Source organism: Amblyomma americanum, chromosome 1, assembly GCF_052857255.1.
Source record: "Amblyomma americanum isolate KBUSLIRL-KWMA chromosome 1, ASM5285725v1, whole genome shotgun sequence".
NCBI lineage: Eukaryota > Metazoa > Arthropoda > Arachnida > Ixodida > Ixodidae > Amblyomma > Amblyomma americanum.
This window is the reverse complement of record NC_135497.1, coordinates 92700504-92718414: the sequence shown is the minus strand read 5'-3', so window position 1 is coordinate 92718414 and position 17911 is coordinate 92700504. Positions and strand designations below refer to the sequence as shown.

Below are 17911 nucleotides of genomic sequence, written 5' to 3'. Positions count from 1 at the left end.
GAGTCTCGAGGGATGGCTGCCTCCTGCCGCGCGGGTGCGTGCTACAAAGGCGGGCGTAATTGAATTTTCCACCGTGAGTGATGCTGGTGCGAAGCGTCCCTGGCAGGTCGTCGCAAAAGACGCCCGAGTCGACTGGCCTTGACCCCGGCAGGCGCGGAAGGCAGCGCGGGGCGGGTTTCGGAGTGCTCGGGGGAACTGCCGCTGCGGCGCACTTTGCCACCTGGCCCAGCGCATTCCGCCCCGGTCCCCTGACGAGCAAAGAAAGCAAAAATTGTGGATGACTCTCTGGGCTCAACCAGGAACACCTCAGAAGTCACGCCCGGCGCTGGCTCTTTGTTGTGCGCGAGTGAGAGAGCTTCGTGTCGACAAGCTCTTCTCTCCGGGCCCTCGCCAGAAAATGCTCGGCGTTGCATGGAAAATCGCAAAAAGGAGAGTGCTGCTTCATCTGATTTTGGTTCGACGTAACACGCTCCAATGTGGGAAATGGTGTACCGGCAGAGTGTCAGACTTGACAGCGCCTTATCTTCACTGCTGTGTTGGTTTGAACCTGCCTCAATTGTTTGTGTGCGCGCGCGTGTCGTCCGAAGGGGTTTTACTGGCACCCCCGCTCAGCTTCGCTGTGTGCGGGGCTCCTCGGCATTCTCTCACCGAGCAGGAATGCGGCTCGCCTTTGTGCCGCCCTGCGGAGTTCATCGTCTCCCCTCGCCGGGTAGCCCCGAGGCGGTGGAGCGAGAGTCCGCCGCCGCCTGGTCGCCCACGCGGGCTAGTGCGAGCCGCTGGGTGAAAAGCGTGCCTGGGGATGTTTCCCGTCGCCGAGCGGCTTCGTCGACAGATCCGCGGACGGCGGCTAACGACGCCTACCGGTGGTGCTTTTTGTGCGTTGCCGCTAACGCCCTTCCCCTGAGAGGACCAGGAAGTGCCCGAGGGGGCTGTTATTGTGAGGCTCGTGGCATTCGATAAACCTTATCTTCCGGATTGAACTTCTCCCTTCCTTCTTCGTGGATTTTTTTTTCCTTTTTTTAATGCAAGGACTCGCGCTCCAGCTGCACGAATAGCTTGGCGCTAAATGCTAGAGTAGGACGCGTTTCAGGAACTAACAACGTACCGGCTTTGGGAACCATTACGCGCTGTCGGGCGCACAAGTGGTATACAGCACTGGCATGGCTGGCGGCTTTTGTGGCGCCTTTCGCCCAGCTGGAGCGCCACGCGTCGAAATGACGCGCCTCCGGATGAAAACGGTCACCTTCTTCCCTGTCTGGACCAGTAGGCGCTGCCGGAAAGCGACGAAGCGCTAGTGCCTTTTGCGTCCGACAGTACATCGCTTATGTGCGCCTATAAACGGCGTTGCGCGGAGCCCACGACAGTTGCATGAATGATTTGTGTCTCAGCATGAGCAGCGTTGTCGCGAACTAATCACGTGGACGGCTTAGCCGTGACCGCCAAGCATTGCGTCGACGTACAGGATCGATGAAGCTAGTCCTGGTGGTGCCGTCTCGCTTCGAGACCGAGGCGGGAAAACCCGTCCCGGGGATTGCGAGCCACCTTTTCGGCTGGCACGACGAGAGTGAAAAGCGCCTGCTTTGTCGATGTCGTGTCCCGCGACTGATTGATGGAACGCGACTAGCCGGTTCTGCGGGGGCGGCGCCGCTGCCGGTCTGCGCGGCCCGAGACCATCGGTTGTTGCCGTCGGGTCCTGCCGGGGTGAGCTGCCTCACCGGCGGCCCCGCGACCCACTCCTGCTTTGTCTCAGCACATTGTCTTCTCTCGTACGTGCGGAGTCGGTAGCAAGCGTAAAGGCGCGCTTGCAACAGTGCAGAGTGCTTGTTTTGGACGTGCTGTAAACGTTGGAGAGGGAGTATGCGCGCCTTGTCCACTCTTTTCGTCCGATTCACGAATGGCTTGCTCTGCGTTGTCGGCGGCTGCGTAGGGCAGTATGCATATAGTTCAATTTACCCTACCAACTTTACGCCGCGGTGGCCCTGTGGCTTCGGCATTAGATTCCGCACTTCGATGGAGGCGAAACGCGAGGCCCCGAGTGGTTGGAATTAATCCATAGCCGTCGAGTAGAAGTTGCCTCATAACGTCTCATAGAATAGAGTGTTTGAGGTAAAAAGTTGGCGTAAAAAGAACCGGAAGCAGTGCAGTTCTCATAAGGGGGGTTTTCTGCGCCGTCATCGAAGCATGCCGAATACATCCCAAGGGTCCGCGCCACCCCTCTTCGCGGCCAATGGCGTGCCCAGATTCGCGCAGCCGCGGTCACTGCCAGTGGCCTTGGTGAATACGTCCAGAATGCGGAGATCGCGACATTTCTGGTTTGCTTTCACGCCTTGCAGCATTCTAGTTGAAACTGGGAAGCGTATGTGCAGCAGCAGTTCTGCTTGCGCTACATGATCGCCAGCATTACGGCTTCAGTGTCATTTCTGAAACATGTGCCGTGCAGTTTCTCTTCAAAAGTTTTGCTCACGTTGCGTTTGGCACCTACCTACACAGGGTGTTTTACCCAAGACTTTCTGCAATTTTGAAAAACTAGGCTTCTTGAGTTAGAAGACCGCTTTTTTCGGCATAGCATTGCCAGCGCTGTAATAGCGCTGTAATGCACCAGAGTTGGCTATGTCGCGCCAAACTACATGCGCTTTCGAGACGCTTGCGGGCAAAGCAACCTCTCTACTGCAGGTAACTTGTCGAAATAGCCAAAATTTGTTGAGCCACAGCGCTGAGGGTAACGGCGTTTCCGAAGTTCTAAAAACTGATAAGTAAATTGCTTACGGTGGGCTACACGCTTTTCAATAATTAAGGAGCCCAACAGTAATAGTTAACTATTCAATATTAGTTAACCATCCCGCTAGTTAGTACGTCTTAGCTGTATTCTGATGTACTACAACCGCTGAAAAAAAGCGTTCTAATTAAAAAAAGCCTATTCTTTAAAAAATTGCAGAAAGTCCTTGGTGAAACACCCTGTTTATGCGAATGCGGTTCTACCACAAAGAAAGAGGATCTCTCCCTCATTTTTTTCCTTTTTTTGTCTTTTTTTGTTAGCGTCTTCAGTAAGGCATTCGCGTGTCGCATCCATGTCGCCGGTTGTGTGTGTGTGGGGGGGGGGGGGGGGAGGGGGGGGAGGCGGCCGCTCTCTCCACCTCCCGTCCCTTCTCTCCCCCTCTTCTTGGCTATCGGAAAACACGCCAGGTGTATGTGTGTTTGCTCGGTGTTGCAAAACCTTTTTCCCGGCTGCCAGACTTGAGGAGTTGCGTTCCGACTGCCTTTCCGAGTCAGTGTGTGCTTCACACGCGCTAGGGTCGTGACGTCATGCGGCAGATTTACCGTCCCCGAGCAGGGCGGCCAGCCGTTTTGCGCGGTCGTCGCGTGGTGCAGGTCTGGCGCGTGTGGGAACGGGCGATTTCGTGCCTGCCGATTTCCATCTGGTCTCGGCGCCAAGTTCCGGGAGTAGCGCGGATCGCGCGAGCGCCGTAGCGCTCATCTCGTCTGACGTCGAGTGTGCGTACCGTGCAGTGCGCGGAAGTGGAGCGCGGCCGAGAAGGCTGGTCCTTTATGCAACGGCGTTATTGGCTCCTGTTGAGCGCTTCGTCCGAGGCAGTCCGCAGCCGCCGCCGCCGTGTGGCCACAAAACCTGCCCAATCAAAAGTTCCAGTTTGCTTTCTCGTGTCCCCAGGCAAAGGCTGTGATTGCGTGCCAGAATCCAGCGCGCAGTGGGCGCGGTCCCTGGGAATGACCGGAAAGCGGAAAACAAAAAGTCGACAAGTGGGGCGTTTTTCTTTAGTCCTTATTTTTCCTTTCCCCGCTCGCACACGCATTTTCCGTGAGCGCATTGTTTTCCGCTTCGGCTTTCTGGGCGAATTTGCTCCGTTTTAACAATTATCGACGCATTGACTGCTTTCTGTGTCGCGGGTTTTGTTTCGGGCACGCACTTGCCTGGCTAAAGTTTGTTGCTTTTACGTCTTCGTAAGCCGTGGCCTGGCGAAGCGGTGAATGCATTCGTCGCTCGCGGTCTCGTTCCATTGCCATACATAAGACAAACGGTTTTCGGTCGCGGTCTGCTGCTGTTGAATTGCACTGCGCAGTGCCAACACGCCTCTCCTCATTTACTTTGTTTTTCCCTTCCCGCAGCAGCGCATTTCTGTTCCTTGAGCGGACGTACAGGCCAGTATAATAAAAGGGAACAGTCACTTTGCGCAAAAGAACCAGTTCTGCTCTCAAGTTGGAAATGTCTCGCGGGCGTTTTCCTCCGAGCGGAAAACTGATTGGGACAAAAGAAAAAGTGTGATTTTTCACTGCTTGAACACGGATGCTGTGTTCCCTTCCTGTGCTAGCGGTGCGCACCCGTCTCACGCACGGCAGCTGGTCTCCGTCTCTTCCCCATCGTGGCCTGTTTCGGACAGCCGGTCGACGGCTCCCGGTGAAAAGATTGGGTCTGCACACTCCGTGCCGGTTTCTATGGTCGCATCCAGGGCTCGGGCGCTGCTGCCGGTGCACGTGGGGAGAAACGGCGCCAACAGGTTTGGGGGAGCGGCCCGCTCTGGTGGCCGTGTGCACTCGACCGCGGGGAGGTCACACTCGCGCGCCGGATGCTGGCGCCCCTTGCGCCCATCGAGCGCACTGCTTCGCTGACCCAAACACGCCTGTCGCTTACGCAGTGCTCTCGAAATAAGCCGTACGGGGTGATGGCCAGGCAGGGCGTCAGCTCGGAGCAGCGGCTGAGACACGGGACTGTCGTCGCAGAAACGCCGCATCCCCTGGGCGTTGGTTGGCAGGGGGACCCCGCTGTGGGTGACTCAACCGAGCACACTTGAGAAAGCAAACGCGTAAAATGTGCGGGTGTGTACATATCGGTCTTGTCCGTAGCCGGTGAGGGGCCCGACCCGCTCGTTAAATGCGGCGCAACACGCCAAAATATGCGGGCGTACACGTATGCTGTACTGGGAAGCAGTTGCGTGGCGCATGTTTTATGCGTCGCCTTCGCGTCCGACTCATGGCTTCGGGGCCACATTTCCGGGGAATTTTTTTTTTTTTTTTTGCCGGGCTGGCGCGGCAGTGCGTCCCGCGTCTGGGGGCACGCACGCGCGCAGGCAAGATGCATCTCCATGCGCATTCGTCATCCGTGCGACGGCTCTGTCGCGGCGAGGTTTTCCCGAGGCGCGGGAGGGCGCGGCTGCATGGCGCCTCGTCTGCGCCACATCGCACGCAGCCTGGTTGAAAGCTGCCTTCTCGAGTGTGCCTCCGGTTCAGAGACTTCGGTTTCTGTAAATGGAGGCACTTTTGATAGATGGGCTGCGCTATCGTGGTTGCAGTCAGCGCGAACGTGGCAGTGCGTGGCTTCGCGTACTACCTGCGCACTCTGATGGTGTCGCGAGAAGCCAGAGTAGTGCCAGAGATGCGCACCGCGCGTGGACTCTGGTTCCTCGCAGCCCCGTTAGAATGCGCTGATATTACGCGAATATTTACTCGCCTGAGCGCGAACGCACTGTGCCTTGGAAAAGAAACGCTGACTTGGCTACCCACCCCTTGGCTTTTCGGAACCCTGGGCTATGTGGAGGTCTGAAAAGCTGACTTAATTCTGCCTTTGTTACGTTGCTTTGTCCACAAACGTGCGTACTTTTTCGCGAGAAGTTATTAGCTCATTATTGCTGTATTTTTAATGGTACTACCTAACCCCTGCCTGACTTGTTCAAGGTGTAAATGGGTACCTTTAAGCTTTCAATAATATGAAGCGGTACCATTATGTGCATCGGCGGGTGCACTTGGTAATGCGCGTTGGCGGGAATGTGTTTGCCTTGTCACGATTCCTGATCAAAAGAGGCTATATAGTGGCTAAAGCGTTCGCCCCAAGGTCTCGGTATCGAATCCCGGCCGCGGCGGCCGCATTTCTATGTAGGCGGAATGCAAAAGGCGCCCGTGTGCGGTGCGATGTCAGAGTTTGTCAAGAACCGGAGATGGCCGATATACATCCGGAGCTCTCTACTTTAGGACGCTGAGCCCGTCTCATCAAGCGAAATGCCTGATGGCAGGGGCTCAGCGTCCCAAAGTATAGGGCTCCGGATTTATATCTCAAGCCATCAAGCATTTCGCTTGATGAGAGTGCAGTAACGGAGCGGCCGTGTATCGCGTAGAACTGTGCGTACAAGGTGCGTTTGGAGAGTCAGTAATGCAGTTCTTAAAAAGGGCGTTGCAGAGGCGCATCCGCCTATCGCTTTGCTTCGAGTGGGACGTTTATGTACCGCCAGTTTATTTTCCACGGGTTGCGGCATACTAATAAAACAGGCTCGGCCAAGAGCGTGTTGTTAGTGCTTGAAAAAAAAAACCTGGTCTTCGGGACGAGTTAATCTTTCGTCGCGCTGAGTAGCGTTACGCAGCTCGAGTTCGCACTGTACCGCGAAGCATCGCGGAAGTAATTCCCGCTGGTGAAGAACGGCGCGAGAACCAAAGCCTTTTCCGCTGCATCCCCCAGCTTCCGTCCCTCCCTGCGAAAAACCGCATGCCTCTCTAGCGGGGCGGCGTCTTAATTTTTATTCTAAACTACGCGTCCATCCGACACACTGCGTGAGAAGTAAATGAAACGGAGGGGGGAGTATACGTCTCGGTGAGTGGGAAGCCGATTGGGCGGCCGCCGCGGAAATTCGTGCGGGCAGTCGTCGCGGGGCCCACGTGGAGAGAGCCAGCGCATGCTGAGCTGGCGGTCAGCGCATGCACCGGCTTTGTCGAGAGGTTGGGGGGGGGGGGGGGGGGGGGGGGTTCGCGTCGCCATCTCGCTCCTCCTCCGGTGTTCTTGGGAAATCGGCCGGCCGGCCGCCGTGTAATGAGAGCCATCTCGGGAGCGTCTCCGCGGGCGAACAATGGCGGAAGCCGCCGCCGCCTTTAATTCGTTTGACCCACACAGTGTCGATGCCCGGCGGCGGCTCCCTTCGGGCCCGTGGCGCATGGGCGCGCGCGGCTCTTTTTTTTTTTTTTCTCCTCCCTGGCTTGTGCACTGGAACATGACGAGCTTCGCATGCACGCCCTGCTGGTTTCGAGGAAACGCCGAGTAGTCGGCACGTAAGAGCGGCTTGTCCCGATACGTTACACGCTCCCTTCCGCGGACGTAACACGCTTGCGTCGCCGCGCTCCTCCTATTGCGAGCGCAGGCGTGCCGCCTTTGGTTTTTTTTCTTTTTTTTTTTGCTCGCTCTGTATACTTAAAGCTGTTTGGATACTCTTTCTCCTTAAATCAGAGATTGCGCCGTGCGAGGCTGTGCCCGTTGTTCTCTGCACAAAATGGATTTTCGTTAAACCGTGACCGGCGAGGAAGAGAAATATGCGGGGATCGGGCTGCAGATGCCTGGCGGCCGCTGCGGCGACGTCGCGACGTCTGAGCATTGCCCCGGTTGCGCATCTGTGTCAGCGTCTCGAGGCGCGCCCACGTTTTCTTTTTTGTTTTTTTTCCTGCTCCGCGCTTCGGTGCGCGTGCGGCTCGCACGCGAACCTTCGGGTCGCTTGGTCGGTGCTACTTTAAACCGATTTGGGCTGCACTCGTAGGGCGCGCCTACTACGTCGTGTGTCGCTCCTTGATATGCTGCCCGGCTGATTCGCGAGTGCAGCGGCATATTATGTAATCTCGGAACAGAGCTTCAGAAAGCCAGGTGTTCACACCGCCGTGACGATTCTATCTGTGGGGGACATTAGTGCTTTCGTAATCCTGGTCGGTTTTCCTTGTCAGTGCTTCCCCGCGCTGGGCAGCCTGGTGGGTATTTTCTGTTGGCGGGACTTGGCGCTGGTAATCTGTTGTGTTCTCATCGTTCGCGATCATTTCAGGAGCAGATTGGCCGCGGTCGAGACTCGAACCCTGACCGAATTCGCAGTTCGGGCCACTTGAGGGAGTAGACTGGAGCTAACACGTTACGGAAGCTGATGGAACTGCATCGTGCAGCGGGTCTTTAAAGGAGATCCGGTCGAGATCCCTGCGCGGCCTGCATGCACTCTGAACGCCCATTTCTTTCTTTTCCATCTGATATGTCGACTTGTCCGGCTACCACGGGTGCGGGTGTCGCGACACGCCTGCCACTCGGTGCTCGCAGTGGAGCAGCCGTCACCTCTCGAGCTTCCACGGCGGGCGCGGCATTTCCTGCGCGCGGGGGGGGAGGCACCTTCTTCGCGTCGCCGGACGCCCTTGGCGTGCTCTCTGTCGGCCTCGACGGGACGTGCGCGGTCGGCGATGGCCACGCGTGCACACGCCGTTCATTGGCGACCCTGGTTGCCGCTGCGGATCTCTTCCCTCGCGTATCTTCCAAACACGGCACGCCGCCGTTGTTCGGAGTTTCTCGGTGCTAACGCTACGTGGCATTGTTTTTGTTTTTTTCGGAGCATTGTTTCATGTGTCCTCGAGTGTTCGTCCATGCGCTCACCCACGTGTGCAACTTGTTGGCTTTTCGTGCAGACAAAGAAGCAAGAAAGAGCGGCGAAGCGCATTCAGTTTTTTAGGCTACTCCAAACAGCGAAACCTTCCTGGAGGCGTTCGTTGCTTGGTGAAAGCGGAAGTGGAGCTGGCAGCGTAATCAGCGTGTCCCGCTCGCTAGAGGGAGGAAAGGAGCGTCTCTTGCGCCGGCGCGCGCTGCAAGTTGACTCGCGTGACATTTTCAATTAGGGCCGCCATCGAGTATCCGCGCTGGATTGGCGGGACGAAAAGCAGCGAGCGATTTGTGCGAACGGCTCCCGTGCAGCTGGCCCCAACGGGAGCGCACTGTACTGTCGGCCCTCGATGGGCCCCGCTGCCGTGCTGGCCTAGTTCACAGCGGCTGTGCTTGGGTGATCTGTCGTGGTTTTTCTGAATGCCTGCTGGTTGTCTCAAACACGGTGCGTGTAATTAGATTCTTCCTGTATCGGTCGTTCAGCTGAAATGCGAAGCTCGCGACCAGTTTGCATCTTTTTTTTTTTTTTTGATGAGATCTGATTTCTCAGCTCTAATGGTTCTGGTAGCACGGGTTACTGAAGTTTTACTGCAGCCCTGACGAAACAGAAAACGCCTTTTTTTTTTCTACATACACAAAAATCCTCGCACATTCAGCGCGAAGTTGGTAAGTGTAAGAGTGCTGCAGCTGGCCGTACAATCTTAATACAAAACGTGCAATACAGCTGGCCCTTTCTAAAGTTCTTCGTAGGATCGCTTTGGTTGTTTGTTTTTTTAAGCTTTACGCGACATTATGGCGTCCCGCCTGTTTATTGTCTAGCGGTTCGTGCAGAATGACCTCAGAATAGTTCGCACCACCGAAGGCGCGCTCCGTCCCGCCTTTCGCGTCCACGTAAGGGCTGCTGCTGGCGCCGCGGTAACAGTTCGAAACTTTGGCATCGATCGCGCTGAGCAGCATAACACCTAGGCCCGAAGTTGCGGCACGCGGGCGAATGGCGCTTTGTTCTGCGGCCGAGTCAGCCCGGCTGCCCGAACACTTTCGCTCGTGGGGCGAGATTCGTGGTCAGTGGCGCGGGGCTGGCCGCCTGATCGTTCATTGAAAGGAAAATGGGTCATCGCTCTGGACGCGCGCAATCGTTGGCCGGCGGGGGCCCCCCTTGCGAGTTGCGGCGACTGCCTCGGGGCAGTGCCTTCCGCGGGCAGTGGCTGAGCGCGCCGCGACGGTATAACACCCAATGCGGCAGGGTGTGGCGGGGCAGCCGGGCAGAATGAGCGATTCGTCCTGGCCGTCTCGCTTCTAGAACACTGGCCGAGAGCGACAGGGATGCGTGTCTCCTGACGTCGGCAGCTATAATGGCCCCGGGCGGGCGACGCGCCGAGCCTGGCTTCGCCCCTTCGGTATCCCTCCGCGCGTGCAGCGGTTATTCCCGCGGGACATTTGGACTGGAATTAGGGTTACGCGACGAGGACGGCGACAGTGGTACGCCCCGCGCTGGCGGCCGCCGTTGGGGGGGGGGGGGGGGGGGGGGGGGGGGGCGCCCAGGAAACGCGGTCGGCGGCGCGGCAGAAACAAGGTGCACAATTGCGCCACGAGCGCGCCCGTTCTCCTCGGCGGCCGGGTCAAGGCCTTCTCTGTCGGCGAGGCCTTCGAGCGAGCGCGGATTCGGAGGCAGCGCCTGCTGCCGCGGCATTCCTGGACGCAGTCGCGGCGGGCAGCCCAGCGGTCACCTGACATCTGCCTTTCACTCGCGTGTGCCTTCGAATGCCTTGAGACGGCGTTGTTCGACCGGAGGACACGCTCCTTCCCTACGTGTGCGAGAGGCGGTTGAACGCAGGGCCAACAAAGCGATTCGCGCGTCCAAAACTGCGTCACACCGATCCTCGGATGGCGGTCCCATTATTCCGGGCACGACAAGGATGCGCGCCTCTCTCGGATGACGGCTGCGTGGCGTCTCCCGGCCTTTCTCGCGCCATCGGAGACTGGCTGTTGCAGCGGTGCTGCAGCTCCGAGATGGGTGGCCCGATCCGGAAGCGAGCGACTTGGACGCAGAATCGTTGGACCGTGCCAAGCGGAACGCCCGCCGCAGCGCGTCGTCGCCGCCTGTCCGCGGGCTGCTCGCGTGCGCCTCAACGCCTGGCATGGAGGGGACACAGTCGATCACCTGGAATACGTGCGCGTGCAGCCGTCTGGTCGAGCCGAATGAAATGCCCGACCGCGCGTCGTCGTTGGTGGAGTTTTTGAACTGAGGCTTTTTCGACTACGCGGCAGCTCACGCGCGCTACGTTGTTGCCTGGGTAGGTGGGGCGGCTACGATGTGGGGAAAGGCGCAGTAACAGTCTCACTCACTCACTGTGGTGGCAAAAAGCGCGTTCGACGCTCTCGAACACGGACACAGAGCTTGGCCAAGGCGCTCTTGTCGAGGGACTTTCGTTGTGGTGCGTGCTTTACTCACGGCTTTCATTGTTCTTTGTCGGGAATGCAGCTGTTACTGTAGAGACCTGCCTGTTTGTTGAGTTCTGTCTATTTGTTGAGTTCACACGAGGAAGCTTTCATTCCTGCATGCCAAGTGTGCAAAGCTGTTCGTTGCTTGTGGGGGTACGAGTTTACCTTCAACACATTTCACAAACACTGATTCTTTGGCAGCTGCAGTCGAGAGTTCGTAATGGAAGGTCGATAAAGGCAGTCAGCGCTGCGGTCGCTCCTAGAGAGAGAGGGTTACGGTGTTTGCCTCTTGTTCGATTAGTGCTGCTGGCAAACGGCGCCAGGTGGCTTGCGTACGGTGTGTGCAGAGGTCGTGCCAAGACGGCAATCGTGCAGCTTACAAGCGATCGTGGGGGAGCAGCTTGCTAGGAGGGCGATTATCGAGATTGGCAACGCCGGCGAGCATACTTTCGAGTCGAGTAAGTCGCTCAGGCCCGAGAAGTAAATCAGCCGCTTATGTGTAGTTTTCCCGAGATATCTGGCGCGATGTCGTGTTGTACTCCGAGAAATGCCCCTCCCCCTCCCCCCCCGGCATGACTCGCGCGCCAAAGTATCGACATAGCGCGCCCCGAGATCGAGTGGATGCGTTCGCCTATTTTGATTTTCCACACGGCCGTCCGTGTTGTTGCCGAAACAGGTGACTTATTGGTGATTTATTGTCGTGTATGAATAGTAGCAGGCGCGCCATTTCGGGACTCCTGTGTGCAGTGCAGAGAGCCATACCCCACTGAGACGGAGATGCAGTGGTTTTGTTGCTTGCTTCAAGCGTCCCGCGAACATCGCTGTGGGTCAGTCTGATCGAACGGCTGTACGCGGCTTGCGGGGTGGGAGCGAAGTCAAGATTAAACTTTTTAAATGGACGGCCATCAGTCTGCGCGAAATCCGCGGTGCCATCGCTGATCTCAGCCGTGCACACTTCAAAAGGCCACAGTCACGGGAAGCCTGTCACGCGTTCGCAGATGCGCGCACCAGTGTGCCACCTTCTTCGGCCGGCCACCAGGCCTGATGGCGAAGCCGAGTGGAGGCTGGCGGATAGTCTTCTTCTCGAGCCCCTCCGCCGGCCAGGTGCGGAGCGACCTTTGTTGTTACTTGACTTCCCTGCTGGCCAATCTGTGCGGCAACGACTACTGCTCCCAGCACGCCCGCAGTCGCAGCACCCACCGGTCGCTACTCCTGCCGTGGCTCCACTGGCGCGCAGCAGCCGATCGTGCAGCAACTTTCTTCACGAGGCACTCTCGGCTCGTGCAGCGTGGCTACGGATAGAGAGGTGCGCTCGCTGTGATGGCTTCGGAGTGTGCATCCCGTTGGAGGTGGGAAGGAGCGGGCGAACAGGACGGCGTCGTGTCGTGGGCCAGCTTCGTCGGAGTAGAGTTGCGCAAGCATATGTGCGCGACCAGTCAGTGGCCCGGAGTGGGAAGGGGGAAGCGGTATCGTGCCTGTCGCTCGGCGTTGTCAGCGTGCGAAAAGCCCGTTCGCGGCTCCCCTGACACCGCTCGCCGGGGCCCCCGCAACGCGGAAGTCCCTCGCCGTGTCCTCTGCGCCGGAAGACGCCGACGCGTTCTCAGCCCCCGGCGGACGACGCCGTTCGCTTTCTTCGCCCCGAAGGGAGCGCTGATTGCTCGATTGGTGCCAATAACAGAGCCGCCCTGGCGCGATTGCGGTCGATAGCGCCGCGAGCTTCCGGAACGGCCGCCGTGGACGTTCGCTGGTGGCCCTTCTGAGCTCCGCCCATTGTGAGAGCAGGAGCAGCCGAAACACTGCTCTGTCCGGTCAGAGGGGCCGGTGTCGGATCCGCTACCTGTAGCCCCCGGGAGTAATCGAGCAGTCCCGCGCTGTTGGTGTCCTTCTGCAAAGTCTTGTGTACACCGGTAGCTGGTCGCTGCCGAGAGCTGCAGCCTGGCGCGTGTTCTCGTCGCACTTATTCGCTGGGTGTCGCCGTCACTGTTGCAACCGGCAGGGGCATTTGCCCGTGCGTATCAGGTTGTCGGTCCAAGGTGGTCGCCGGCACCATCCTCGCCGCCCTTGGCTCATTCTCGTAAGGGCAGCCGGCTTCAGTGAGGCCCATTTCAACGAGGCCGTAGTAATCGCACGCGGCGCTGGCTTTTCAAGGCGGCCTTTGTTGTCGGCCGCTCGGATGTTTTCTTTCGGTCGCCTCGTCACACTGCGGTGGTCCTCCTCCCGTGCACGGCCGCGCTCTCGTCGTCCGGAGTACGCGAACAATGGCCTCTGTGCGGCTGCTTGCGCATACGCTGCTGCGACGTCGTGTGACGCAAAGCGCAATCAAAGCGAACCTTTATAAGCCCGGCGGCACCTTTCCTCTTGCCGCTCGTGGTTGCGCACCGAGCGTGATTGGAGGTCATTTGACTCATTTGCTAAAACAGCGGGACTCCGCGCTGTCGCTCCACCTTCGTCCATTCAGGGGCGCGCGGTATACTGCGGGTGCGAAAACGCGGACACTTGGGCAATGCTTGCTACTGCTCGCGTAATGACGCCTCGCGGCAGTAGAGGTATTACGCCTGTAGACGCCGCAAAGGTGGGCTTGGCTCCCGTGACACTTGTTCCGAGTTCCCGCAGGGGACGTGCCTCGGGTGTCAGCTCTCCGAGGGCTCTCCTAAGGTGTGCGCGCTTTCATTCACTTCGTGTGTCCATTGGCCTACGGCGCCCTTTTCGTCTCTCGATTTACGCACTTCGTGTGTCCATTGGCCTACGGCGCCCTTTTCGTCTCTCGATTTACGCCATTTTCATGCGCTCCCGCTCATCGTCAGCGCGTGCTCATGAGGGGGCCCCCGGCAGCTCTCCTCGGGGCTACTATGACACCCTGAGGGTTCGGGCGCACCTCTGTCCGCGTTTGGCGCCGCTTTGTTCGACGGTCTGCTAGCGTTCGTCGCGCGCCTCATCTTATCTGGTTCGGGCGGGGCGTCGGCAAGAGGCGCCTGAACTGACAGCACTTCGCCGCCTGCTTTCGCGTCCCAACGGAACAGTTGCACAATCGCAGCTCGGTGGTTAGGGCGCTCGGCTACTGATCCGGAGTACCCGGGTTCGAACCCGACCGCGGCGGCTGCGTTTCCATGGAGGCAAAACGCTAAGGTGCCCGTGTGCTGTGCGATGTCAGTGCACGTTAAAGATCCCAGGAATTGAGTGGAAATTGTGTCGCGCTTTAGTATGCATCCCTGCCTTGATTCTCTAGTGTATTTTTTTTTTGAAAAGCTAAACTAGGAGGCCTTGCACACGCACGAGCCCGCAGACGTGTTCAGTGAAGCTGTGCACGCTCTTTCGGCGGTGGCGTGTGTCGACGGCAGCGGGCTCCGCTGGGCGACGGATTTGCCGCTCGCACGCGCGGTGGTACTGCAGGCGCCTGGGAAACGAGGCTGCCTCTGCCGAGGGGCGGCCGACGAAGCAGCCCCTTCGGCGGCGCTCACCCCGCAACGTTCTACTTAATCGGGAATGCTGCGCCGTCGTCGACGCACCAGAGGGCTACGACGACTGACGGGCAAGGTTGCTGTCGCAGCACGGCCACGGCCGGTTCTCACGTCACTTTGGGCTCCCACGCCGCTCGTGGCTGTGTGGTAGCGCCTTTATTCTTTATTGCTACATCCCTCTGCGGCGCAGAACTAAGCTGCGCGTTGCCAGGCGGCCAACGCCCGATGTCCACATGTGCGTGGCTTCTCCGGATTCCTCAGGCCTCTTGTACGACCAGGCTGAGTGCTGAGCGAGTGATTTGTCAACAGTAGACGTTGTTAGCATGCCGAAGACGTACTACCGGAGACGTATACCAGTTTACCGGACCCCTCCTGCGCACGCGTAGTGGCTCCCCCTCATCCCAACAATGCCACTGCGCGTGCGCAGGAGGGGTCCGGTAAACCGGTTTACGTCTCCGGCATGCTAAAAACGTCTAGCGTCCCTCCCTGCCCTCGGTCCACTTGCTTTCGTGTCCGGCAGTAATCGTGGGCGGTGTTCGACTGGACGCAATCGCACTCTGTGCAGGTGTGTTCGTCACTGCGTGCCCCAAATGTTCGCCGCTTAGTCCGCGTTCTCTTACTATTATGCTTTAAACTTCTCAAGTTACTTCCATGGAGTTCGTGCGTAAGCCGCGTCGTTCGGTTGCGTCTGTCGGTAAACGAAATAATTTCTAATTGAGGGAATAGTTGGTGAATGCCATTGTGCTGCGCGCAGTCGTTTTCTCTTGCGCCACCTTTGAGAACAGGGAGCAAAAAAAGATACCCGACTGCATAAGGTGCGCCTCGTGCGCGCAAAGGATCGTTCCCCCGGTCTCTCGCGTGTTCTGGCGCGGGGAAGCAGCAGCCGCCGCAGTCGTGCGTTAATTGCTTCCTCCTCGGAGTTCCCGGTGGGGTAGACTGAACCACGTGTGCGGGGGGGCTTTCTGCCTTGCAAACTGTCTCGGAGTGCCAGCGCGACCGTTTATGCGTTCTCTTGCGACGCTAGGGATTTTTTCTTCTTTTTCCTGAACGGTCTTGGTCAGTCGTGCATGCGGTGCGCGTCCGAGAGCGCAGAGCTGTTCCTTCGCGTTTCTGCTCGTTCCCGGCAGTTTGGGTCCCAAGTAAAGAAGAATAACGACAAAAACCTGACGCTATCTGAGCGTTTTGTGGAATTTTCAAGCGCGCCACTCGATTGGCATTGCGCTCACGCTTACGTTAGGACTAACCAGGGCAGAATCTCCCCGGCGCGAGATTGGTCGAGGTTGCACGACTTCCGAAGCAGCGATTGCGATCGCCTTCATCGCCATTTGCGGGGAACGATTAGCGGGGGGTAGCGATTCTGTGCTCTTTCGTGCACCTTCCGCTGCTGCCTTCGACGTTTTGCGTGCTCGAGCTGCTTTTTTTTTTTTTTAGCGCCAGCTTTGCGAACTCGGCGGATCCAGAGAGCGACGATAAGCCCGCGGGGAAGAACGCGCCGCCGCCTTTCTGGTTAGGCCCGCAGCGCCGCGTGAATGTGTAGCTGAGCGCGAGCGACTGCTGCAAAGCGACCCAAGGCTTTTGCATAATTCTCTGCGCGCGCCTGGCTTTGCTTAGACGCGGTGCGCTGAAGGTGCGCGTTCCCGCTTCTGGGGACGGGGAGAGCGTGTTGCGTCGCTAACCCACTTTGTGTCCTACCCCCGCGCCAACGCCTGAAGGATTCCGTTCGGCCGCGAGCTTCGCGTGCCGCCGCTGCGCTGATGTGTCGTGCGAGGAATCGCGGGGCCCGGTGTATTGATTTGCGGTGCCCATTCAGCTTCATCGACCCGCTTTTTCCTCGATTCTCAGACGTGAAACGAGAGCCAACGTGTCTTGGCGGTCTTGGGACCCCGTGCGCGCTCGCTCGTTGTCGCCTGTTGAAATTGATGCGAACATTTGTGCTGCATGAATGGTCAGTGAAACACTGCGCGCTCACATGTGTAGCATTGCGCTGCTTTTCGTCTATTATTTTTTTGTCTAGTTATCCCTCCCCTACGACGTGCCTCATATCTTGCCGTGTTACTTTGACGCCTAAGAGTCCATTGGCCACCATTTCTGTCGCAAGGTAGGCAAGCCGATTAAATAGTGACACTATTTCCACTGCGCCCCGGTGAGAGTTTTGGTTGGTATACAGGGCAGTTCTCTCTCACCGTGTACAGCCGAAATGTTCCATTGTCTCTTAACACGTGCGCTATAACGAAGAAGAATGCGGAGTTGTCCGGTTGCGGCAAGGTTGTGCAAGGCACACGTCTGGAATTTTGTCATTGCGTCCGGAGGGAAAATAGAAGATGGGGGAGGAGGGGGCTTACGCTGTGTAGGACAGTTCCACGATTGGCCGTCGGGACGGGTGTGGGAGGGGGTGGTTGCGCGAACAAGGGAGTTCTTTGAACGTAGGAGCAGTGTAGGTTTTTCGCCGCGGAAAGTTTCCCGTGGGCGTCCTTGAAGTTATTGCTTCTTTCTTCCCCGCGGCGCGCTGTTATCGCGTGCTCGCGCGGGCAGCGTTTCGTTAGGGAAGGGGAGGGGGGGGGGGGGGGATTTTGCTGTTGCGTGCACTGAGAACGAACGCCCAGTGCGCGCGGGACACGCGAGGAGTGATTGATGGGACGCGAGCCCGGCCCAGCAACGAGCGCGCGGTGGCGGGAGATGTGTTTGCGCAGCGGCTCCTCGCTCGCCGGAGGAGGGATTGCGCGGCGCCCAGCTCTTCCCACGCGTCGCGAGCATTGGGACGCGAAATTGTGTAGCTGCGGAGATATTTGGTACATTTGCAAGTGGGACGCAATGGCGAAAAAAAAAAATGTTCAGGCTTTATGACTGTGTACGCTTTTCAGATATAACGGGGGCACTTTTTAGGGCAGTGTGTGGCTTCTTGTCACCGAAGTTTATTGTCCAAGTGGGTGCGTGGGGCGCTGCATTTTCCGGGGAGCCCTTGGGCACTGACGTTTTGGAACAGTCCGGTGAGACGGACAAGCGACGTCCGCGGCCTGCTGCGTTGCTAACGTGCATCCTCCGGGACCGAAAGGGGGAGGCGCATAGTGTTGGCGGGTAATGGCTACAGCGGCGGTCGCTTTGTGTGCCCTGCTGACGTCCGCGCTGGCTGGCACGCAACCTTGGGCGGGGCTCTCATCTTGGGGGCCACTGCTGCGCAGCGGCCCTTTGTTTTCACATCGCGGAGCATAATTTGCGCGCGCCGGCCGGCTGCTGCTGCTTTCGTGATCGCGGATGGAAGGGCCGCCCGTCACTTGGAGGCTCTGATTCGCTGCTGCCAGAGTGGTCGCCAGCTGGCGGACACTGCGGCTTGTGGGTGCCAACGTTGCTTTATTTGCTGGCCGAGATTTGGATTTGCTATGAATGTAACTGGGTGGCACGCATCAGATGGCATGAAACGAATGTGAATCTTACGTCGGTGAGCTAAGTGATGATGCTTCGGGTCTACCGACCGTTTTGGTGGTCTTTTGGCGCATAACAAGCTTAGATGCTTACGCCGCCACTGAACTCAACACAAGTTTTCGCGGTCTTTTGCTAAAGACCGCGAAAACAGTTTACTTCGATCGCTGCCGGCGCACCTCGCCGTCGTAGTCTGCAAAGT

General features: G+C 58.2%; 1 protein-coding gene across 1 annotated transcript in view; it reads left to right on the top strand.

The window, feature by feature from the left end:
- The window catches only part of Rab3GAP1 (RAB3 GTPase activating protein subunit 1), a 190796-nt gene that overhangs the window by 64110 nt on the left and 108775 nt on the right, over positions 1–17911 (top strand). The gene's annotated exons all lie outside the window — the stretch shown is intronic.